The 25,799-nt window shown below is 41.3% G+C and overlaps 1 protein-coding gene across 8 annotated transcripts in view; it reads right to left on the reverse strand.

The window, feature by feature from the left end:
- Nucleotides 1–25,799, reverse strand: part of LOC308191905 (uncharacterized protein) — a 176,367-nt gene that overhangs the window by 43,846 nt on the left and 106,722 nt on the right. For 2 of the 8 annotated variants that reach the window (XR_013948376.1, XR_013948377.1), the window contains exons 1-3: nucleotides 5,806–14,242; nucleotides 711–3,993; nucleotides 3–171 (exon numbers count right to left, since the gene is read on the reverse strand). The gene's annotated coding sequence lies outside the window, so the exon portion shown is untranslated. Of the gene's footprint in view, nucleotides 1–2; nucleotides 172–710; nucleotides 3,994–5,805; nucleotides 14,243–16,268; nucleotides 16,360–19,053; nucleotides 19,161–25,799 lie in introns of those variants that run through there. The other 6 variants (XR_013948371.1, XR_013948373.1, XR_013948375.1 and 3 more) reach the window with 6 other exon arrangements.

Here is a 25,799-nt window from a genome sequence, read left to right on the forward strand (position 1 = left end):
ACCTTTTACATGCAGGAACACCTGCCTCATGAGAGAAATAAACTGTGAGATATATTCTTGTGTGGGGATTCTTTGGCTGTTGGCTTGTTCTCAGATTAGTAGCACTTAATTATTATCAAAATCCTTCCCCTACTGAAACTGGGATTTCGACCACTGTGCACGATGTAATTTCTGGAAGAGTAAGCCACACAGAACACTGGACTTAGCTATTCATTAGGCAGCAGAATTCAGTGCCATCCTCTCTATTCTTCCAATAACTGTTTTAGTTGCCTTAAACTGCCCCATAGCTCAAACATGAGTTTATATGAAAGAATTCTTGATATCCCACTTAACATGAACTTATGATTCCAGAGGACAGTTATAGACACTTGGCAAATCACAGCAGATTAATGTATTTGAATCCATGCCCAAAATGTTCAGATCTACATCTGAATTTTTTAGTGGGCAGCTTTTTAGCCCTTGAGACTGACAGAGGCCATGGTACATGCAGTTCATCAATTCAAGGCATAAGAATTAGGTTTTGGCTAATTGGAAGATTTGCCTGTTATTTAAATTAAACTTGTTTGCAGTTTCATCAGCTGTGTGGAATCCAGAAAGGCATCAGACTATTCCATCAATTTAGTTAGAGAAGAATAAATGAATAAATAGGTTGACAGTTTTCTCCCCTGGGACTCACACTGTCACTACATTGTTTCTCTATTATTAATTACCTATGTAAAAATAATTCACTGTATGGCAGTATATACTCCATTCTGTAAATGACTGGATCAGGTTCCTTTCTTTTTGTCTTCCCATGTGCATTTGAATCACTTGGTGTCAACAAGTGATGCCCAACGGTGTATTCACTCTGAGGGAGGAAGAAGGAAATCAAGTTGCAGACATCAAAGGCTTACAGCCTCCATTTTTGGATTCGTACAGTAATAGGGTTAGTTCTTTTATATTTTGTATGAAAGACTAGTTTACAACTGCTGCTCTGCTTCTGAGGTTTGGATTTAGACTCTCTTGCAAGCAGTTTGTGTACAAAGCTAAGATGCAATAAGCTAGCAGATGTCACTGACAGGTCAAGGAGTCCTTCAGATGCTGGAAGCCCACAGAGCCCCTAATGAAAAGGGGCAGAACAGAAGCCAAATACATTTCTTTGAGTCAGAGCCTTTACAAGTGTTTGCTTCGCATACAAAAATTTGTGACACAGTTTAGTGGAGAAAAAAAAGTTAAGAATCTGTTTATTTTCGATGAACCAATACCTTGCAGATGTATTTCACTTAACTAATGGGAGAGGGAAGGAAGGAAATGAGTGGTGGAGGGACTCAGAGTTCTCTCTTATTAAACTTCAGACTTTCATCTACCTCCCACCTGAATGCCAGAGAGACAGGTAAATTCATCTCCATCTATTGCACCACAAATTCTATCCCCAATAAATATTTTTCTTGTATGCCATCTGATTTATTTTTTTTAGACTCATTCAAATAAAGACACATTTCATTTGTGTCTTACAGACTTTGCCACACACCTTTTATCTCCACCGCTGCATTATTATTAATCCTTTAAAACTTGCAAAAACTACGTCAAAGCAGAAATTCAGTCTTCTCAGTCCTACATCCCAAAGGGGTCTCATAATGTCAGTGCCAGTCCTGTGTAATTTCAAAGCTACTTCACTGATTCTTCCAGGAAACAATTCCTTCAGAGCTGAAGTTTTTGAAAGGGTTCAGATATCCAGCCTCTCTGAAACTGCTACCAATAATCCAGGAGAAACTCTTAGAGTATTCTCACGAGGATGAGATGGGTTATTTTTTCTTATGGCCCTCTCCTGTATTCTCTAGAAGAATGGTACTGTCTTTAAAGCACTCTTCAGACAAAGATGCAGCATTGGGATATAGCAGTAAAAATTTGTGTTCCCATTGGGCTTTCTGTATAGCAGAGAGCACTTTTCAGCATCTTGTATATTATCTGCTCCCTGCACAAAGGAATTCTAAACTAAATTCCTTGCGGGAACTCCCTCCATATAATGCAAAACTTTAATTTGTGCCCTCTGCTTCTCGTATTTGACACAAATTCAAATTGTCTGGCATCAACCATTCTTCCTATTCCCCCAAGAACTTCACAGAGCAAAATGATCTCACCTCTCAGCCTTCTCTTTCACAGAATATAGCCCTAATTCCTTTGGCTTATTTGGCACAACTGGTGTCCCCCAAACCCTGCATTATTCTGCTTGCTCTTGCTGTATCTTTTTCTATATCTTTAATAATTCTTTATAAGCAGGTGATCAGAAATGAAGATGATAGTACGAGTAGTTCTGTAGTCCTAAAGGACAGTAATTTCTAAATACTTCAATCCACTATTAATGTACAATTTGCAAACGTTTCTGTAAATTTCTGCATGTGAGTGCACCTATTTTAATCCTTCTGCTTCAAATTTCTTCTCATTGTTTCTCCCGAACTACATTTTCCTGAACTGTATTTTTGCACGGTATGATCTTTCAGAGTCTGGTCCTCTGTTTTGTCCAGCTCCTCATTACTCTAATTTTTATCTAGGTCATTCATCTTTACACACACACACATAGCTTCTTTGTATTGGCAGTGCTCCCTGTTTCTGCATTATTTGCAAATATTTCTGCTTTACAGCACTTTCATTTTCCTTAGGCCTCAAACAAATGGTATAAATAAGAGGAACAAATCTAGATCCAGTTCTCATCCATGTAATTCTCTGCTCCTCCTTTCAAGTTAACACCAAAGCATTATGATCTCTCTGTAGTCCATGTTGATCTCACCCCTTAATCCACTCAGACATGTCACCCCTTGTACCATACTGCCTACCCCATATATTAGCCTTATTGTGTCTACTGCTGTAGCGAAAGCATCATGAAGTTTGCATAAATTATATCTCCATCTTCCTCTTGTCAGCTTTTTGTGCTTTTGCCTACAAACAAAAACATTATCAGGTTACCAAGACAAGATCATCTCTCTGTTAATCCATTTGCATCCCAATTGATCAAATAACATCTCAGTAAGGGATCCTCGATCCTGCTTCTGATGAATTTTAATACCATTTTCTCCATCAGTGCTGGCCATATTATCTGCTTCCTTCTGCCATTTCTGACATGGCAAAGCAATGGCTCAGCACTAAAAGATCTGTGGCATATGAATACCTCTTCTCAAAACAACACAGCATGATGATTTCAGAAATAGAACAATGGCTAAATGCTAAGAGATGCAGTGTACACGTTACATGAATACCAGTTCTCAAAACGGCACAGCGGGAGGATTTCAGAAACACTTAGCTCCTCCTGCTTCTTGAGAATCTGTACAACATACTCTGTTGATTGAGCAAATCAGCCAAGAGCTTCACGCAAAGGAAATCTAAATTTTTGACAGATTTTTCTACACATGTACACCAAGGCAACTTCCAGCCTACTGGAAGTATTTGCCACACATAAATCCCTATTCATAAAACCCTATCTGAAACCCCTTTCAAAGTTTACAACTTTTCTTCTTCTCTATGCTGGGACCATGATCTCCAAGTGCTTCTTACATGAGGAGACTTTGAAATGGTGAGGGATATGATATACATTCCCATAAAGTACAAAGAAAGTTTTACAGTACACTCACACAAAAGTTGAAAACAAAAACCTCCCATTTTCATTCTGAAGCAGAGATGAGGTGACAAACAAAATCTTTGGTGGTGATCTCATGATCTTGTGAGCTTGCTCATTCACCACCTCAGCAATCTTCCCAGGAGAGCCCCCGCAACCTTGGGCAGAGCAGAGATGTCCAAGAGTCGCTACAGGGAGCATGGAGGCATGGGCGGTTTCTGCTGGTGCCTTTCTGCTGCAAGCAAACAGAAAAACTTTGCAGACCTCAGGACAGGTAGGTTTCCCTTCCACAAAGATGAGGGATCACAAGTCGCTGTCCATTGCGGTGTGAATCTGTTGGGGCAGCAGCCTTCTTGGCTGAGTAGGTTTACCTGCTAACTCTGCCCCTATGGGAAGAGGTGCCCCTATGGGAAGAGGAAAAAAATAAAATAAAATAAAAAACACAAACGGGATTGACTTGTTGGGAGAAACATTAGTAATGGGGATTTTCTACTCTCATTCGAAGTATCCACATTTTCTTTGCATGCCCAGTATTTCCCTTCATCTGGTCCTTCAGTGTATTGAAAAATGTATGTGGTTTGCAGAGTTTATAGTCAAAATTCTTTAAGCATGCCTCTTATTCAGCACAAGACAGCCTTGATTGTCTTGCTCTTGCTAGGTATCTGCTCTTTTGCTGTACCAAACTCCAGGAGAGAGAAAGAAGAAAACTAAAACAGGTCAGGGTAACAATCCCCAGGCTAAATACGTTCAGGATGAGCCACTGTACAATATGGTCTGATTAAAACTCCCCTAAGAATATTGTGTGAAGTGACTAATTCAGAGAGCTTGCAATGTTTACGAGGCCAGGGTCCCATATCTGAAACATACTGCTACTTTTATCTTTCACAAGGTTTTTTGGCTCTGACTATTCCTTTCTCTTTGTAAGTTTTATATTTTCCTATCACTAATAGCGGCGATGTCTGCACAGCTGTATTTAAAGTTGTATCAAAGATACCCAATAATGAGAGCACACTTACAGGGAATTTCAAAGTCATCTGTAAAATATAATTTGGGGATGAAACTCAGCAAGCAAAATCTCATCCCAGAAGCAAACTCTTTTGTAACGTTAAGGGGATTGGGAGCAGGGGGGAAGAGAAGACAGAAAATTACTGCAAAGATGAACAAAAAAGTGCTTTGTGGGGAAGTGAAGAGACTACCTTCAAAGAGCTTAGAATCCCAAATATTGAAGAGAATATGTGTGTAGACTTAAATGTGATAGACATTTTTACCTTTGAAAGTCAGTTCCTGCTTAAGTTCATGTCGAGTGTCAAGTGTTTGCCCTTCAAATGATGCTGAGTTCTTATTTCGGAAGGCCTGCTCTTCACCCCAAGAGCTGACTTTTGCTCAATTAGTTAATTGTGTGCAAACTCTCATCTATTAAATAAACCCATAAGCAGGCTGTGAGCAAAGAGTCATACCTTGCTTTTCTCACTTCCCATCTCTTTTGGAGCACCCCTGTGTGAGGCTAGAATATCCGATTTCTCAACCAGTTCTGATCAAGAAGTGTGTGCTGGATCACTGTGGACAATTAAGAAGTGAGAATCTCTTCTCACTATCAATTCTGATGAGTTAAAAAAAAAAAAAAGGCATTTATTTTTTGCAAGGCAAAAGGATTTTTTTTTTCCCTGCATTCCTTCTGATGTTTCAAAGCAAGACTGAGTGCACCAAAATATGACCCTTACAAAACCATGGCAATTATCCTGAGCCCATAGGTCCTTTCCCTTACTTTTAAAGCCATGGTTTGTCTGAGAGAAACAAACTAAAGAGCATTAACCAGAATAACAATAAACAACAACGGAAATATGACGCAGAAGCACCTAGCAAAGCTGCACCAGGACATAGATCACAGAATCATTTAGGTTGGAAGAGACCTTCAAGATCATCTAGTCCAATCTATGACCAAATAGCAAATGAGCAGATAGTTGCTGAGGACTTTCACACTTTCCATGATGGACTGACTGGAAGCAGGGAAGGAGCAAGGCTGGATCAGCCAAGAACACCAGCAGATGGCTAAATGGTGTTGGCCAAGAAGTCAACAAGAACATACCTCCCACAAAGAGTGGCTTGTGGGAGCAGGCCTTCAGCAGGAGGTGTCCTGCCAGCAGAGGCACGGGCAGCAGAGAGGCAGAGAGCTGTGCCCAGCTGTACCCACAGCAGGAGCATAGGAGGAGTCCTACCTGTGCCTCCCTGACAGCAGCACTTGCTGTAATTTAGCAGAGTGGTGATTTTTCCACCCTTGGCTCATCACAAGTGCCAGACACCTTGTTACAGCTGTTCCACACATGGAGGCAAAACAGGGAAAATATTGCTTTCCTGAAGAGGATCTTTATCCCTCATCCAAAAAAAAAAAAAAAATCAAAAAGTGGACTTCTTATCCATACTGGTGAATAGAAACCAAACCCCTGGTTAGGACCATCCTAGCCAGTTCAAACGCTTTGCACTTGCACGTACTTTGCAGTTTAGAATCCGTGAGAGATAGCATCGTTGCGAGGGGCGGCAGCACCTATGACTCCTCGCAGTGATGGCACTATGAGGAGCTGAATCAGGCAGAAGGCAGGCCCTGCCCCTTCCCCATAGAGCTGCACTCCCTGGCAGCTGCCAAAAACCTTTCCGCATGCAGGGAATTAAGTTTCACAGACGCCTCTGAATTCACTATTGCATCTATTCTGAGAAATTGATTATATCCAGTCTGAGGAAAGCAAGGCAAAAACATGCCAGGAGATCTGCCCAAGGTCACATCACTAATCTATTGGAGAGCTTGAAATGGAGCGGAGATAGAGCTGCTGGCTCCTTCCCCTCTGATTAATAACCAAATCGACATGTCCTCTCTTACGCCCTGGTCTAAATCCAAGTTAATTAAACCAGCTTTGGGTGTGAACATTATTAAATCAGTTGAAACCTGGCTAATATCAGATTAACTTGCACCTGCGGATGTAAATACACCAGTTAAACCTGCTATAACCTGTTTTTAAACAAAAATATGCAAATCACCACAGTGGTCCCACCAGCCTGGCTGGTTTGGTGCGGAATCACACCTCCGTAGACTAACACTTTGGTGGTGCTAGGAAAAGCTTTGCATGGTAAACAGGAGGGGAAAAAAAAAACAGACAAGCAAGGCTGTGCCTTGCAACACAGTACTAATACAAGAGGATGTAACTGTCGGCTGAAGATCCTCTAAATTTTCAGTTGAAAGAGTTATCTCTGCAAAATATATAATATTGCAGCTGTAGTTATAAGGAATTGGGATTATCAATTCAAACAGTTGAGTAGCCTAGGGAAGTAAGCCGTGGAGGAAGACACAGCATCTCTAATTAAACTAGCTGACCCAGTTGGGAAAAACAGACAAACTATGGCTCTCATAAGCCCTTCTGTGGGTCTGAAATGAAAGCCATGGATTTCAGGCTAAGAGCAGGCTGGGAACAATTGCTCCGAGTGTTCGACCTTCCACAAAGCTATTCAGCAAAGTCATGCCTTGCATGTGATACTGAGTGTGTAAATACAGTTATCTGAATCTCACTGTTCCTCTGTGTTTCCTTCATTTTACATTGCGTAAAGCACAAAAAATGCAACAAAGCCCCTTCTTACTGGTCTTCCAACATTGCCATTTCATGGTAGCTGCTTGGTCTTGACCATCACCACTTAAACCTATTAGGTCAATGTTTCCTTGCTACGCTGATGTGTCTTGTGGGCTAATTACCGAGGAAGCAGTGACTGCTTTAAAGAGAAACTCCTGCGAGGAATCCGGTGGTGAGAGGAGCCTGGCTCATATAGAAGCACTTGAAAGGAAATACCAGATGCCAAGTGCTTTGGTCTAGAGGCTCTATTTTCCTGGCTGTGGGCAAAACATAGGAGTGAAGCCAAGAGGAGAGTCACATCAGTACTAAAGCATCATTCTTTGCTCAGTCTTTTACTCTGAAGATCCTTGTGGGTGGAAATTAGGTTCCCATCAGAGATAGATATTGCCAGAATTAGCAGCAAAAAAAAAAGTCTGGTCTTGCCATCAGAGGTTCATTAGCATACAAAATGTCTCTGTAAGAAAGAATTGTGTCAATCGCTGAAGCTGTGCTCCATTGTCTTCAGTGTTGCTGTGCTCAGGCAGAATAGTTCACCCACCCTTACTCTGAGATAATTCACACTCAGATCACTGCAATGTTATGGAGGGAGGGAACGGAGAGTGAGGGGTTGTGTAGGAAGAAAGTGCTAAAACTCTATTCAAATTATACTTTACAAGCGTGAAAAACAACTAGATGGAAGCAAAATTCAAGATAAATAGGGGGAGGAGAATGGTTAATTACCTTGCACTTTGCAAGGACTGTGTTAGCTTCAGATAGGCTCCCTCAGTGTGGGATAGATAATTCCCAAGAATATCACCACAGTGCTCTTAGAAAGATAACGCTGAAAAGGGAAACCAATTTTAAGGAAAACAATGTTATTTAAAAAGACACTGATTTCACTGTATGGTCATTTTGAAGTGGGCAAATTAACAATTAAAAACGTTCTCATGTACCATAATCTCTGATTGTTCTATTTTAATAGCTATCTCAGTACAGAAGACTCTCTCAGTAGCTAGAGATCTAATTTCTGTTAATTTTGTGCAACTCTAACAGAGCCACTGATGTTCATTTGTAATGTGGCCCACAACCCCTCCCCTGTCACCACTGCTTCTAGGAATATATCTCTTGAAAACACACTGATTATCAGTGGATTTCTCCACTAACTACAAGCTTTTGCAGTCCAAACCAAAACTGCTGATCAGTTCAGAAGTGGCCAGGAAACTGCATAACAAACGTGACATCAGGAAACTAACCCTCTTTTCCCAACTGTGCTCCTTACCGTTTCACCATCTGGAAGTACTGTGAAAGATGAAAATGCTCACTTCAGCCTGCACCCTGATATCAGAGCTCAGGAGGAGAAATCTCAGGTTCTGTGACTCCCCATTGCAGCATTATCCATGGGCTGTGCTGTCCACAACACATGCATTTTAATAAAAAACCTTTATTTGCTTATATACTGCTTAATCTAAGGGGAACTGGGAGATGAAGACAGACCTTTACACACGTTAGCTGCTTCAGTAGGTTTCTGTAAGTCCTGATTGAAGTGTTTACTCATGGTCACACACAAAATCTGTTGTTGAATGCATAATGGAATATCTCTTGCCATAAGAGGAAATTATTGGGTTAACATTAAAACATCCTACTTTTCTAGTGCTGATACCAATTACCACAGACCTACTCCCAGAGAGGAACGTGAGACTATTACAGCAGCAGAGGTACAACGGAAACAAGCCCCCATTTTGCAGCAAAAGCAAGCCCATTTGAAGTATTGCTCAGTTACGTCTGGTTGACCATTATTGACTGAGCCAATACAGCATCTGTTTTGAAACCCATGGAAACTGGGACAAGTGCATGCTTATTACATTCTATTCCAAAATGGCTTCTTTACCTTCGCAGTGAGCTAAATATGTTCATCAGTAAAGGGTTAAAGGAATAACAGAACTGTATAGCTTGCTAGGCTGGTTACAGCTAACCCATATACACAATTTCAGGGGCCTACCCTTGCTTCCCACTTTGAAACCTGACCTCACCGCTCTGGCTTCTGTTATGCAGAATGCTAATTATCCTGCAGAAATGATACTGCAAAGCTCTGTGTGTGCCTGTGCTGTGACTTGGGGGGGATGGGGGTTGTGCTTTAGACATCGTTAGAGCAAGCCAAAGTTTTATCTGAAACTTTTTAACATGAAAAATGACTCTCACCCCAGAAATAAATTATTTCTTGTACATTTTTCATTTTACATTTTTTTTGAGTTTGTCAAGTAAAACTATTTTTCATTTTTCCAGTTTTTGGGCTTCTGTCTTCCTTTTTCCTCTCCCCTTTTAATCCACAGGAGCAAGGAAAACAGGCAAGTAAAACTAACAAAAAAAAATTTGTAATAAGTGATGAGATACACAAATGTCCAAAAATTAAAGAAACCAATTTAGATATTATTTGTACATAACTTTAAAAAAATGCATATATTTTTTAATATTTATACAATACACATGGTGTCTCTTTTGGCAGTTCTGATAATAGTATGTGTTCTCCAAGCTAGAAAAGCCTTAAACCAGCATTTCACTATAATGCCTGTAACTGAGGACAGAGCTTGAGTTGTATGTTTCCTAGCAATTCCATTGAGGAAATTATTTTTCTGCCTTTTTGATCAAAAGGATGAAGTCTGTGTGTCCATTGAAAGTGCACGTATCTTTTTGCAGTTAAGGAGAATAAATCCCTATATTATTTACTAGTTCCATTTCCCTCTCATAATTTAGTGTCAGAGTATTGGGAACAGCAGAAAAATAAATAACTAAACAAAGCACATAGAAGCAGCTAAGGTTCTCAAACTCCTTCACAGAAATGGGTCAGAATAATTGGTCCCCTTCTACATATGAAGCTGTTGAAGCACAAAGAAAAGCAATGAACTAGAGTCAGTGCCAGAGTAGGGAATATAAGCCATGTTTCTTAATTCCTGCCATTATTTGCTCTCCATAAAACCTCATCCACAGGCAGGGTGTTTGGGGATGGATGAAGGAGGCTTCCTTTGGCATATTCCCTAGTACTTCAGGTATGACAAGAAGCTATGTCTCCTGGAAACCGCTTCCACTAGAAGAAGCCTTTCCAAATTGGAAGGTTATTTGAACAGAAATATGATTGGGATTTTCAGCCAGAACAAAAATAACCAACAACCCGACATTGTTCCAGTCTCAGGTAACATTTTTCTGACACTTGGAATAAGTGACAAGTCACAATGTTTGTCTACTGAGACCTCAGTGCTGGCGTATGACCCCAAATTATTTTCAGGGTGCGTTTGGGTGACTTTGGCATGCCAATTCATGTCTTGCAGATCCAGTTCCACACCAAAAAGCTGGGGACAATAATTCCCTTGTCAGTGAGAAATACTTTGCAGTCTCCCTAGACTGAGTCCTGCAGGGGAACCAGCTATGACTAGCATTACCTGGCAGACTAGCTTTGTGTGTCTGCAAGTCCAAGAGCAAGCAGTGAAGCCAAAACACTACTGTTTTCCTAAAATGTGTGGCTCTGCAACTCAAAAGCTATGCTCTGCCTGGAGTATACTCCCAAATATACCCTGGAGTATAACCCCAAATAAATGTTTTCTGGCAAGCCGTGGTAGGGTAGAGCATGCCCCAATTCATCACATTCTAATTCATCAAGTTGTAGTATCTAAGACCACCCCTGATATCCAGCCTATTTATACAGTCTTCAGATAACCAAATTCCCAGTATATCAGACATATGCCATTACCCTCGTTAGGAAAAGTGAGATTTTTGAGACAGGTCATGTGAAGTCTTTAAAGCACTTCTTCCACCTCATTCAGAAATTCAGACAGAAAAGCCAGCTCTCAAAGACATAACATGGCTTTTGTGATATGCCCTGAAGGACTACAGTAGGTCCAGAAATCAATGACTAGATTGAACTGCATCATAAACATGCTGTAGCTTTTTTTCACCTGGGACAGCTATATCAATGATAATTTCATATTACTTAAGTGCTTACAATCACATGTAAGAGGACACAATATTGTGAGAACTGTTTATACAAAACCAAGAGCAGGTTTTAACATTGTAGGATATGTGGCAGGTTTTTCTCTTTGCTGAAGTCAAGCAAAGCTGCAATTCCTATAGCTATACTGTATATGTATGTGTCAAGTAAACGGCACTACTGGGGGTGATGGGTGGTTGCAGAAACATGAGCAATACCCCCTTTCATGGAGCAGTAGGTAATTTTATGTTCATCCAGAAGAGAAGAGAAGAGAAAAATGGGAGAAAGTGAAGAGCAGAACTGGAAAAGATGGGGTTCACTTTGCCCTGGTGCTCCTACCTCCCAAGTCAAGCAGGGCCTTTCCCTCTCTCCATTTTTTAAGGTCCTTTCCAATCCAAACCATTCTATGATTCTGTGGTTTGCAGGGACCCTGGGAACCCACAGGACAGCAGGCCATTTCAAGGAATAGCCCGTGGAAAGCTTCAACCCCCTTGGAAAAGCCAGCAGGGTCTGATTAAGTGAGACAGAAGGGTGAAAGTGTATGTTTCACCAGCACTGACCTTGCTCTTGGATTCTTGTCTCCCACATTCAGCTATCTGTGGGAAATCTCTCTTGTTGCTGCAGAAAATAAATTTGTCTGCTTTGCGGGGTGTATGTCTTACAGCACTGTGATCTTTTCTCGAACAATGACATAAACACTCCTGAACTACATTGCTATGTAGGATCTAAGCAACATCATGATGTAGGCATATGTATGTCAGTGAAGTCTGATAGGATGAAAGATGTGTTTTCATATCGCTGGGATTTATAAGACACAATTTGAGAGGCACCAGTTTCTGTCCCTTGTTATCAGCGAGCATCCTAAACACATACAAAGCTGAACAGAATCCCAGTAAGACCTACAGTCCACAGGAGGAATAGGTTTGCCAAAGATACAATATCAAATTTTACTTCAAATACCCCATTAATTTCTATTTTATAATAAAATATACAGTCACTCTTACCTCTAGTTCAAAGGGTTTTTTTGTGAGTTTATAAGTAAAGGAGAGAATTACTAGACAGCACAGTGAAATTTGGCAAAATTTCCCTCCCTCAAAATGTTTCTGTGGCAAAAAACTGCATCCAGCCGCTCCTCAATCCAGCATTGCACACTGACCTGACAAATATGTGGTGCACACAGCAGTCATTTAGTACTCAATTTCATCTCCTTGTGGTTGCTGGTTAACAAACAATAGTCAAAAAATGCCATTCCTGGTAACTTGCAATAAGAGCACAGAAAATTCTCCCCCTGCTATATCTCATTTTAAAGGCGAACTCCTTCATCTCCACACAAACTAGCTGCTCACGAGACACCTCGATCCCCAGCATGTACTCCCAACATGTGCTGAATAATGCCAATTTTTGTTCCCACAAACAAATCCCAACGAGTGCCACTGTGCTATCTTCACTCACTTCTGGCAGCAGCCAGTCCAGGCAGGGGCTGAGAGTCATTTCATTTCACACGCAGCTCTCAGCGAATGTCACCATCTGCTTTAAGTGGTTAAACAACCCCTGCCTTGGGTCTGAAAATTCCTGTCAAATCCTGCAGCTTCTGACACTGGATAACTTCAGCTTTCTGCTATGCTGCCTTTGTGGACTGTGATAGACTTAACCTACATTTATACAAGTGGAAGAGGGAAGAGTTTGACCCATTGTGGTTTCCTTCAGAAGGGTTCAGAAGACAGTGGTCTTCCTAACTTTTTGCAACTGACAGGTGACAATAATTGTGTGACCATGGTTATAGCCCAGGTGTGATTGCTTCCAATACTTTTTAACAGGTGTAAGGGATTGTTAGAGGCATCAGCTTCCCCTCAGCAGAACTGCCAAAATTAGGACTGGCTTCTTCGCAGGATTTCAGAGGGTATAAATATCCAGAGGCAACAGGTATTTATTTGTAAGCCTGCAGATAAAAGCAAGCGGTAATAGTAATTACAAAGCAATACATTTCTAATTGCAATAGATCACACCCTTGAAGGCTAGACTTTCAGATTAGTTTCTCAGTCCTTAAGCATACTAAACAGCCCTTTAGCAGGATACAGTATGCCTTCAGCAGCATTGAGGAAGGAAGTAGAAAATACCTGGTAAAATCCTTTAAGGTTAGATGGGGAGGTATAACCCTGTACACACACACACAGACAGACAGGCAGACACACAGACATTTTACCAAGTCCTGGAATCCAAAAAACTACCAAAGCCAATAAAAGAAAATGAGCTTAAAGCTTCCACGTTCAAAGCAAGTGTTCAGGTTCCCTAGGATAGAATCCATATGAAAGAAAAAGGTGTTATTTGTTCAACATACTATTCACTGTGAGGCATCAATCACTGTACATCCATTTCATAACCAAGACTGGACACGAGACAGACCTGGCCTCCTGACACAATGGCAAACAGCAAGCAGTCACACTCACGGTGTTGCAGAGGCTCAGGCAAGCACACTTTGCTTACAGCTGCACAAGGACAAGAACCTGCTGCCAGTCAGAGAGTTCAGGTGAGTAAGCAAGTGCTTGATTGCTAAGCCAGGGTAACTTGCAGTCTCCATGGATCCTCAGAAAGAAAAAAAAACAGAGACCTAAAGCATAATTATTAAATTGCACAAGCTGCTTTTTGGTTTTCATAAGGGTTATAATATCAGTGGTCCTTTTTTGAAAGCCCCAAGGGAAAGACTCTTTGAGAAGCTATTTATATGTCTTCAGTTTTATCCTACAACAGTATGCCTAGTAAACTTTACCAAGAATCTCATGCATGATATCATTTAGGACTTTCACTTAAGTGCTTTTCTGAATTAGAAAACAAAATCCTCCTTCTCTAGTGTTTACATCCTTCCAATCTGCCTTTCATATCACCGCTTTTTTAACCAGCTTAGCTGAGAAACTTTTGTTCCCTTTTATTTTTTCCTGTACTACTCCAATCACTTTTTTCTGAATAATCTGTGGCCTAGAAAACCAGGTTCTTGTAGCAACAGTGAACTGGAATGGAAGAAGTGACCCAAACCCAAACTGCTTTAACTTGGAGCACAGACCTAATACTGCACACTCCCCTTCTCTTCTATAACTTGAGCTCTCTCATCAGATTATACCTCAGACACTGGGAGATTCCTTATGTACTGGGCCTTTGTGGGGAGAACGGATGGTGACTCATAACAGTCTTAGGCAGAGTCAAGAAACAGCTTAGCTGGCAGGCCCTTTGGAGAACATAAAAAACAGATGATCTGCACCTCCCAGGAAGCACTGTCAGATATGGACTTTAGGAGGAGGAAAGAGGACGAGACGTAATAGAGGCTAAAGGGTCTTTATAGCCCGCCTGTCTTCTGCCCTTCCCCTCACCTGCCCATCCCCTACTGCCCCCATTCCACCCTCAGGTTGACATCCCACCCCTCTCGTTGGCACAGCTCCCTTCTGGCTTCCCCACAGCTAAAGAGAAGTTGCGTACTATGCAACAGCTCTGCAAAATATGAGTCAGTGTGCACATGTGCACACATATACATGTCTGACATACCAAGTCTTCCCATCTCGGATGCCAGTGACACAGCCCCACCCTGTTTTGTGAGTCCAGGCAAAGAACATGTCCCAGTACAGAAGAGCAAGAAAGGCTAAAGCATCCCCTTCATTTATGGCTACATGTTTCTCTGAACAGAGCAGAGTGTCTCCACCAAAAACATTCCTATATTAGAGCGTATGCTTCTTAAAGGAAACATTCAAATTTCTGTAGAAAGCACACACTCATTGCAAAAAGTGAAGGGATACTTTGTCAAATATCCAGTTTTCCATTGGATGGGAAATTTTCACTCAGACCTACTCAGCTTATTGATGGCTTTCAGGAAGCAGACTAGTGCTCTGTACAAATTCCTTCTGACTGTCCATGCAAGGACTCTGTTTACCCTCCAGAGTCTAAGAGTGCTGGAGCACCTCCACACCTACCACATCACCCTTCTCCAGACCCAGCCCTAAGTGTATCCTTCAGTAGACTGGCATGCAGGGGCCACACTGCAGCTTCCAGACATCCTGGAGGGCTGACCTTTGATGGTAAAACACAGACTCTTCACCTCACTGCAGTCATCCAGAGAGATGAAGAGGGGAAAACTGGAGGAAAAAAAAGAGAGGCCAAAATCTTCAGCATGCTGGGTTGGCCCAGTCAAACAGCTGATGTATCCAGGTTGTTTCAAGACCCCTCAGGAGCCTCTCTTTATTTTGAGCATCTCCACAGCAAGTGGCAACAGCACCCAGCATGGGCAGCACCCATCATAGCCACAGGGCAGGCACATAATCCCTCCTGCTTCTCCGCCTCTTGGGCAGTGAGCATTACTCTATCCTTACCCACCTTGGCAATTTGCAGATGTTAAATTACACTCAGAAGGGCCTATCAAATGCAAGAGAAGCCAAACAAGAATTACATATTATATATAATCTAAATTTATACTAGAAAGAAAGGAAGGAAGAAAGAAAAGAATGAAGAAAGGAAGGAAGGAAGGAAGGAAGGAAGGAAGGAAGGGAGGAAGGAAGGAAGGAAGGAAGGAAGGAAGGAAGGAAGGAAGGAAGGAAGGAAGGAAGGAAGGAAGGAAGGAAGGAAGGAAGGAAGGAAGGAAGGAAGGAAAAGGAAGAAAGAAAAAGAAAGGAAGAAATAGCTATAAAGGTTCTGGAATTAAAACAATGTCTTTTCCCAGGCTCATGCTGAGATCTAGGTGCATGCAACATTTCATGCAAATCAGATGTAATTTACTGTGTGATTTGTTTCTTCAATAAAAAAGTGAGAATATGGAGAACAATAATTTTCCCACATTTTAGCTACACATTTCTCCATAAATAGAATAACTATTATAATGACTTCTTATATGTGCTGGCAGAGTGATTGCCTGTGTGTGAAGCACAGGGAGATCATTTCTGTGTTATGCTCCGGATGCTTCACAGAGTTCAGTCATACATGTATGTGTATATGTACACAAATACATTCATGTGTACACACATATGTTACTAATGCATAGTACTATATACATCTGTATATTCAGTATAAAATGTATGCTAAACAACACACATGTTTTTGCTAGTGTGTGTGTGCGTGTGCGCGCACCTACCTGTGTGCACACATATATCAGCCATTCTGCTCCCATTGTTCCTCTTGTCCAGAACAACCATATTCCCCCAGACAGTATGGCAGGGATCCAGCTGCTGGTGACAAAAATAAGGTTATTGCTGTCATGGATTTCCCAAAGGTAAACACTTCAACATTGCAAATGAGAGGTATTTTATCAGTCGCTATGCGGGCATCTAGGAATTGCTAGATTAAAAATACATCCATAATCAGCTCTACCTTGCAAGCAAATGTAACGGCGTCAACATAACTTGTACTGGTGTTGCCATCCAAAGGTGTTGCAATACATTCTTCTTTACCTGTACTTCGTAACGTGTCACATTATGGGGGGTTACACAATGGTAAGCATAGAGTCCTTCATTTGAAAAAGACCTGATGAGCAGTTATTCCCAAGGTATGAAATGGGACAGTACAGTAGATAAGGCATTACCACAGTATAATCTTCCAAGAAGAAAATCAAAGCTTAAAATTTTTCTCACATGTATATTATTCAAATTAATCTGCTATTTAATCACAAAAAAGGAGGGGGAGGGGAGTGGGGCTTGGGATAGGGCTATTCGGTGAATATTTTATAGAAAAAATCATATCTATGATGTTGGGGAAATGTGTACAAAAGAGGACAAGATGCAAGGTTATGAAAAGCAGAAGATGCTTATTCCATCTGTAAAATGGACCAGTAAGTTTAGACACACGCAGATGTGTACAGTGTGTATGTGTGACAATAAATTTTTATAATAAGCCTACTTGGAAAGTAGAAGTGAAAAAAATAGGTAGATAAATTACAGTGAACTTCTGGTATTATTATATATTAAAGTATTTTATCACAAATAACTCTGTGGCACTTACCTAGAAAACCTGGATTGGGTGTGAGGTGTGGGAGGGGGAAGTTATTCTGGTAAAGTAGAGCAGCTATTTTCCCAGATGAATAGTAATGGGAGAATAATAAATTCTTGATTGCATTTTCTTGCTTTTTGACATTGTGTTTTAGATTTGTCATTTGTATATATTAATACATAATCAGCTTTGCAATAAATTCTGTTTGGGAAACCATTTCTTGATGGTCTTGATAGATTTGTACATAGAAACATAAAGGTAGACATCAAGAAGAGATGCTTATTCAAGATGTAAAATGAAGAACTTAACCAAAAATGCTGTGTTTATTTGTATATATAACAAAATAAAAGAATTTGAAGAAAAGCAAGGGACATAAAACATGTATTTCATTAAAAATAACAGCTAACATTTGCTGTGAAGCCAATATTTCAATTTATTAAAAAAGAGACCATGCTCAGGCAATGCAGAAATAGTAATAATTATATTTTTTGTCAGAGAGGGAGGATAATGGAGGAGAGTCAGTGTTGTACCAGGTCTGGGAAAGAAAATCGCCGTCTATATGGATGAAAGGCCGTGTATATGCCACTCTCAGTTCCTGTGGCAAATCTGCTTTTTCATGGCTATTTCACCTTTCTTTGACCCTCTTCTCTCTAGTAATGGGACCACCCAGGTGCAGATATAAGAGCTTCTCTGGATCTTTTGAACTGTCCCCAATATCTGCTGAAGACAGAATCTGTGGCTAAAACCTGACCCATGCTACTCACTGGCACAGGGCACACAGAAACTGCACTTGTCTCCTTCCAGTGATGAGCATGACTTTTACAATCTTTCAGCCATCTTAGCTTCAACAAGTGCTGCAGGTTTGCACTCTGCTCCAAGGATATCCAGGAAGGCTAAAACTTGAAAGATTTCAGACTTGCAGAGGTCTGGTCTTCTCCACATCCACACAAAATCACACTGCATGAGTGGTCTCCAGAAAATCCACCCAAAAAAAAGTCAAGGCTTAAGAAGTAGCTGTCTGGAGGAAGCCTAAATGATTAGCTGCAGATAGACACATAACTTTTAGATGATTAAAACAAAGCTAAATCTCATCCTAAGTGCCCGGCCCCTCAACAGGAGGGAGATCATGTAAGGTGCTCGGAGGTCCATGTGGTCTGGTCACTTGGCATCTCTCTTCAGGAGCTCACAGTTGCCAGGAGGTGACAAGAGAATGAGAAACCTGGCTGCCATGCCTCTGCTCCAAGCAGGTCAGCACTTTTTTCCCTGCCTCCTTAATCCCCTGAACTGTCTTGGGTTCAAGAGCAGATGGGGGAATATCACTTTGTTTTGTTCCTGGGGTAAATCCCCAAAGTGCAAGGCATCTCCCACTAGGGACATTTCTCTGCCAGCTACTTGGTGTACTAGCAGTCAGAGCTGGGCAAGCCTTCCACAGTCAGGAGCTGAGTCAACTTTTATCCCATTAACACTTTTTGTGGACAGATGAAGATTTCCTTGAACGTCTTTGCTATTTGTTTTTTGCTTTTTTTTTCTTTCTACCAAATCATTTTATGTATGCAGTGCCTGTGAAGAGATTTTGTTGCATGTGTTAAAAATTTGGGATTTCAGCTCTTGCAACGGTGTATACTGCACGTTGTATTTTCAAAGTTTGATTGGAGAAGTATGACTGTGAATTGTATTAACTTTGACAAGGGCCAAGTCAAAATTTGCTTCCTGCCAATAATTGACAGTGTGAGCTGAAAATTCACCACTTTGTTGGAACATTTATACCAGCAAATTGGTTTTCAGGTGTATTGCTGGTTTTCAAATGCTCTGGTAATGAGGAACATATTAAACATCTAGACTGATTTATAGGAAATGCACTCAGAACAGGTGCTGCTACCTCAGCCCAACCTTATTTGCTAACTGAATATGAATAGCAATGTTTTATAACAAACCTGAGCAGACCCCGGTGTATGCGACAGGATACCTTAGTCCATCTCTCTCAACACAGATGGTTTTCTTATGAAGCAATTTCTCGGTCTCAGGCTGAACTCTTTGTTTTCTGGAAAGAAAAAAAAAATCAATTTGGGGGCTCCAATAGCTGGTAGACATTTTTATGATAGCTACAATGCAAGTATGTATTCAGAGGGAATTTTTCAACACTCCTGGAGAAGTAGTAAACAACTTCTTTACTGCCTGATAATGCAGAGATACTTACTTTCATCAAAATAAATCTTGAACAGGTTTCAGTACTCCTCCGAAATGAGAGGTTCAGGGACTGGGACAGGAAGACCTTGGAAGGGAATGATACTTTATTGATTTACTTGGGTAACTATTTTCTTGGCAGTACTTAGCATGGGTGCAAAATAGCTATTATGTGCTGACTGTAATTTTTTATAGCCCTCATTTAAAATGATGAAGTGGTTATTCCATGCTTGGTAGGGCTTTGTGTGTTTTGTAAGACACAAGCCGTGCTTCCAAAGGCTGCACAAACCCAGTGAGCATTCAGCCACATATTTTCTGCTGCCTTTCAGACTGTTTGGGTTTGGGGTTTTATCTCAACACACCCAAAAATGCATATCCTTCCCTACTTGTGTCGCCATTAAGGTAGTGAGTGGAATAGCAACACCTTTTCATGGGGAAGGTTTCATAATAAGTAGTAATAATATATCCCCTGTAATATATCCACTACAGAACAAACTCCTCCACTTTCCTTCCCACAGTGGATACAGATCCCACTTACAGATCTCCTTACAAATCACAACTCTGAAGGGATTTGGGAAGCAGCCTACTTATAGCAACCACCAAAAAGCACTCTTCACCTTCCATTTTCTCAAGGAATCATCCCAAAGGAAACAATTTTTGCTACTTGAATCTGAGGCAAAAAGGTCCTGGAAGTCACCCATTCTAATCCTGTGGAAGGCCTGTCAAAACTTATTTCAAATTGAATCTTTCTGCCCCAAATGCTGGTGCCCCTGTAATTTAACAAAGGAGTGGATGCCTGTTTCAGACAGGTATCCCTCCCTGGGCTGTCTCCCTGCATCTCCATGCTTGGAAAGGAAGATCCATCAGGGGAGCAAACTGTTAACCTATTGTAAAGTTAACACATTTCTCTGTTTACTTTCTTGGAAAGAGAAGAAAGGAAACTGACTGAAGAAAACCAGCATATGGTTAAACATTCGGGTGGAAAACAATGGTAAGATTTTGCCCTGTGGTTTGCCCTATAGCCAACCAAAATCCAATTATGGTAAGATCAATGAAAATATAAGGTACCTAATATTGGGTCAGGTGAGATTTGACTCAGTAAGTATTTTAACTTGCAAATATTATACAGAAAGATAAAACATTTGATTAACTGATTCTGGCAGCCTGGCACACTACAAAAGAAAAATTAACATATATCCTACAATCCTCAGCAATTACAGTGTACTTAATCTGGATTTTTCTTTATAATGTAACTGTAAAAAAATAATTTGAAAGCAGAATCGTTAGCAACAAGAAGACAGAATTACTAGCAAGCCAGGCAAAAGAGAATTAGATGGTAGATACTACCTCTACACATGCAAACGCTAGTAGTAACTCCTTGAAATTGCAGCTGATGGCACAAGGTTGGAGCCAGTGCTGTGGATAAAAATAAGTACAAATGCCTGGAGGAGAAGTTTTTCTACAGAATCATTTCATATTTCTGTTAAACTATGACTGTCTGCCTATCAAAAGGGCCCAGCTTTGGGACAAAGGGCGCTGCCTGGTGAGGTGGCTCCAGCTCAGCATCCCCAGCCTTGCTCCCTGGGAAAGAGGATGCATTTTGTGACACCACAGTAGTAACTGCCAGATGTGACCAAAACATGAGTTTGGGGCTGTGATGCATTTGAAACCTTGTCCTTCTGCTCATTTATGACAGGTGAAGGACAACCAAATCCCCACCATTTTTTGAGGGTGACAGGGCTTTGTGTGACACTTCCAGAGCTGTAAATCATCTGTTCCTCCTGCAGGGATAATCTGCCCTCATGTAATTAAGGAGTTAATACTAACCATATGGCTGATTACAGCAATTATTACAAACACAATGTCTAATGAAGGCAAAAGTATGGTAAAATAATTAGACTTAATTATGACATTCACATTTCAAATTATTCACTTATCCTATGTGAAGAATGAGAAATTCCCTCTGAAATGGAGCAAGTTTAAACATCCTCTTCATTCTGCAATGGGATCTGTGTGAGGAACAGGTGGATGTGTTTACAAAGTCCCAAAAGGTGAGACTACCTAAAGAACGCAGTTTTTTGTTTTATTGTTTTTTTTTTTTTTGTGGATTTTTTTCCCCATCCACAGCCTTTTCTTTTTGCAGGTAACTTTCCCTTCCAGCCTAGACTGGCTGCTGCTGTGCTCTCACAACTGGGCTGGAAGCCTCAGACGAGTCAGAAAGGCAATGAGGAACCTGGAAAAATTCCCCAGCTCCCTCAGCCCCCCGTTATTTTACACTTTTGAGCCTAGTTCCTGAAAACAGCTTTGCTCAAGAGGGTCTCTTTGTGCTTCCTTGTAATGGTGAGCATGACCCAGAGCTCTGATGGGCAGTCCCATCTTCCACTCCTTGAATAGCTCCTCCTTCTCTTTTGCTTCCGTAAGCACATCCATCTGGCCTAAGTCAATTTTAATTTACAAACAGCACTCTCATTTTAGAAGTTTGTAACACACGCTTGCACATAAAATACTCGCTGCAGTGGTAAAGGGGAGTTTCAGGCTGGTGTATTTGTCACAGTGCTCAAAATTCCAGCTGCATCGATTCGATCAATTCATTTTACAGTGCTATTTTCATTAGCTAATCCTGGGGAGTTTGCTGCACGGCATCTATTAAGTACACACTCACACGCACATTCAGAGAGGACAGATTTCATTAAAGTGCACCACAGATGGGAAGATATCCAAGTCACTTCCAATACATTGTATTAGCTCAACCGGAGGTTTTTCTTAGAGTTCACACAGTTCATGATTAAAGCTTTTCTTTTGATGGCCTGAGTCACACACTCAAGTATGTGCTTCATGGTCACTGCCTGCTAGCTGGGAAATACTTGTGCTATGTGGCCTAAACTTAGGCATGAAAATTATTTTGACAAAATTCCTGGCAAGAGCACTTGGTCCACTCTACTCCATGTCAATATGAAAGTGCTTTTCCTGTGGCCTCTTGCTTTTTTCACTGTAACAACTCAGTGGGAATCTGTAGGGTTAATCACGAACCTGTGTATGAATGGATGCTCTTCACATAACCTGGAGCCATTTCTTTTGCATAAAGGCATCAGTGATAACTTCGGAACGGTTACTGTAGTGTTTTGTCATCCCCAGGAACATGTGCAGGCACATGGCACATTGTGGAAGGAAAATAACCCCTTTTTAAAACAAAATTGCTTGGTACACACCGATTGCTCCAAGATACCGCGCAGACTCCAGAGCCCATTTCTGTGATGGGCACCCAGCACTGGGCCCTGCCAAAAGCAACACCGAGAGCTTGCAAAGGCCCTGTTCTACGTCAGCAGCAGAACTGAACTGCGGGTAGCCACCTCCAGCCCCTGGGGCCCCCCTGAGCAGCATCTGCCCCGCTGTGTCCTACCCCTGCTCTCCTTTCTCCTCGCTGAGCTCCGGCAGCAAGGCGCAGCCTCAGCTCTCCTCCAGTGCTGCTAATGCTCACCAGGGGAAGGAAGCAAAAACTCGGGGCAGGCAGAATCTGAAATTACAGCAATATACATAAGCAGAGGGGAGCCATCCTTCCTTGCAAAGTGACTTTCAGCCAAGGGGCAGTGCTACTGGTGTCTGAATAACGTAATGACAGTGTCCACTTGCCAGGTCGTTACCAGTTCTGTGCAACAAAGCACAGCTCTCTGAAACCCCCTGGGTGCCACAGCAGGGCTCCCTGCAAGCTGCAGGTCAGCCCAGCACGCCATGCAAATATTTTTCTTTTTTGACACACTCAGCATCACCTGGGGTTCTCTCCTGCATGGGCAGAGGCCTTCTCTGGGAGGGGCACCCAACCTCAGCTCAGCGGGAAAAGCAGTCCTATGGCCCCATCTCTGAGGATCCCCAAGGTACTCATCCAAATCTGCAGATGAGGAGCTCCATCCCACCATTAAATAAATCAGGTGGATGAGAAGGCCTTGAAGCAAGTATGTTTTTACCAAAATATGATTCAGTGTTTCTTTTCCAAGGTGACCTCAAGTGAGTAAATCATTAATTCAAGAACGTTGCAACGACTAACCCAAGGGATTTTCATACGCTGCTCAGGCACAGGGATCCTGTGCCTGTTTGCTGGATTGGTATTACTGTGGATGGGGACAGTGCACATAATTGTCACTATGAAGTGGCAATATTTTGCAGCAACTCACAAGCAGTAGTTTTTGAGGACTTATGTTTAACCCTGAATGTAGAAAAAAAAAAAAAATGTATGGTAGACTCATAATACTCACTAGGAAATGCAGACTTTTTATTCATTCATTCAGTATTTTGAAAGACTCTTCATTCTTATAAAATCAGCATTCTCCTAGGGCAGTTTTTAGACCATTCACAGTTATCTGAGGTTGGAGTCTTGGAAAATTGCTACAGGGCAGAGAGGGAATGAAGATGCATCAGCTCCCTAACAACCTAGCTTCTGAATTACATCACTGCTCCATAAATATATTCATTTTATTCATGTTCATTCCTGAAAGAATTTACTGCACCAAGGATGTCATCTTGACTATGCATCTTAGAATTGATCATTTCCCCAATTAAGCTGTTCAGGCCTCAGACTTAAAGAGCTGTCACAGCTGCTGCAAGTTGATTTATCTCCTGATGACGGGCAGAGCTCCTGACCAAAAATTATTAATGACAGAACTTCTTTTTTTGAAATAACCTTAACCTGAGCATATATCTTTTTAGTCACATTAATATCTGAACACATACCCCCAGTTCTTAGCCAGGTATTAAATGGGTGTAAAATCCTAAACCTTAGTCTTTTAATACAGGGCCTTTCAAATGAAGAATAAGAGATTAATCCAGCCTTGTTCTGTGCCAGGCAACTGCTGCTGTTTGATGGGAAGCAAGGGCTCTGAACACGTTTTACTTACCATCACTCTGCCATGCAGGCAGCTCACTCCCAGCAGTGCCCTGGAGCTCCTCTTTCCAAGACTTGACTTCCCAGCTTGGTCGAGGAAAGAAGGCGTAAAGATAAAAAGCAACAAGTGACCATTCATCAGTACAGGACAGTTATTTCTTTTAAGTCTTGTTTGTGGCTCAATACCACTCCCACTGCAGTCAGTGAGCAGCTCTGCCACCAGCATTAATGAAACAAGAACGGGGCTGCCAGGGAAGTGGTGGAGTCCCCATCCTTAGAGGTGTTTAAGAATCGAGTGGACGTGGCACAAGGGGACGTGGTTTAGTGATGGGACTCAGTGAGTCAGGCTGATGGTTAGGCTTGATGATCTTGAAGGCCTTTTCCAACCTAGATGATTCTATGATTCTAAGAAGCGGACCCTTCATCAACATGGTTTTGTGATCACTGCTACAGCAGCCGGGGTCCATTGCATCACCCTGGCCAAGATGACTTTATTACATTGAATAGCTTAGCAAATTTTATCATAAAAAAAAACTGAAGAGACATAATTTATCGGGTTTGTTGGATATGCAAAAACAGCTTGGGTCTATACAAAGCCTTGGACAGTTGGGTCCTGACCTGTTTGAGACACCCTATCAAACCTCAGGAGGACACACCCACAAACACAAATCCAGTTTCCTCTGATTTGAATGGCCCTAAAATCATTTGCACCTTAAAAATCCCCCTCACAAATGCCAGTGTGAGATAATTCACACATTCAGCTGAGCAGTTCTACCCTGTTCCAGATATATGTCAAAACTTCCACTTAAACTTTTTTTAATTAGTTTTAAAATTCATCCAAATGTTTAAAAGTTTTAAACAGCTAAGCGTCTTTCTTATTATTCAGTCCTCTTATTATTCATTTTCAAAAGGCCCTCTGACACCTATCAAATCTGATAGACTGAGCAGTGATTTCTCTCAGGCGAGTGTAAATCTTACACCACTTCCCACATGATATTACTTTCCACATGTCTTATGGCTCTGGAAACAAGTAATCAAATTAATAGGACTATTTAACTTTCATTCATATCTTAGCTGCCACTATAAATTTCAACCGTCAGAAGATGGTAAAATGTTAGTTTTGCTTTATTTGGAGGAGATATTCATTTTCACAACTTTTGCCTTATTAAATCCAGCAGCTTATTTCTTGGGTAAGACTGTATGATTCACATTGACAGCAATTTCAATAACCTCTCCAAACCTTCACTATTTACATTTGGTTTTGTGAACAGGTCATATTCCTGCCATTAAAAGTTTATGATGATTTAATAGGGTGACTGTAAATATAATCTACCTGGGTCTGAAAACTTTCGTGGTTAAAAAGGTACAACTAGAACCATATGCAGCAACACAATTCCTCAGCTGTTCCACTGAGCTCCTCCTCGGCAATATCCAGTACTGCGACCAGATCAAAACTGTCTTCTGGTTATTCTTCTGGTTTCTGACCACCTGTTGCAACAGGTTCATTATGTGATTATTCATCAGCAACGTGCCTAGTATTCCCAGCCCAGGATATCCAGGGATCACGTTACTTTTCGGGAACAAGCTTTGCTGTCGTCCTCTGCTCTGTTGTGGCTTAAT

The sequence above is a fragment of the Anser brachyrhynchus genome (genome assembly GCF_964034855.1).
Source record: "Anser brachyrhynchus genome assembly, chromosome: 3".
Lineage (NCBI taxonomy): Eukaryota > Metazoa > Chordata > Aves > Anseriformes > Anatidae > Anser > Anser brachyrhynchus.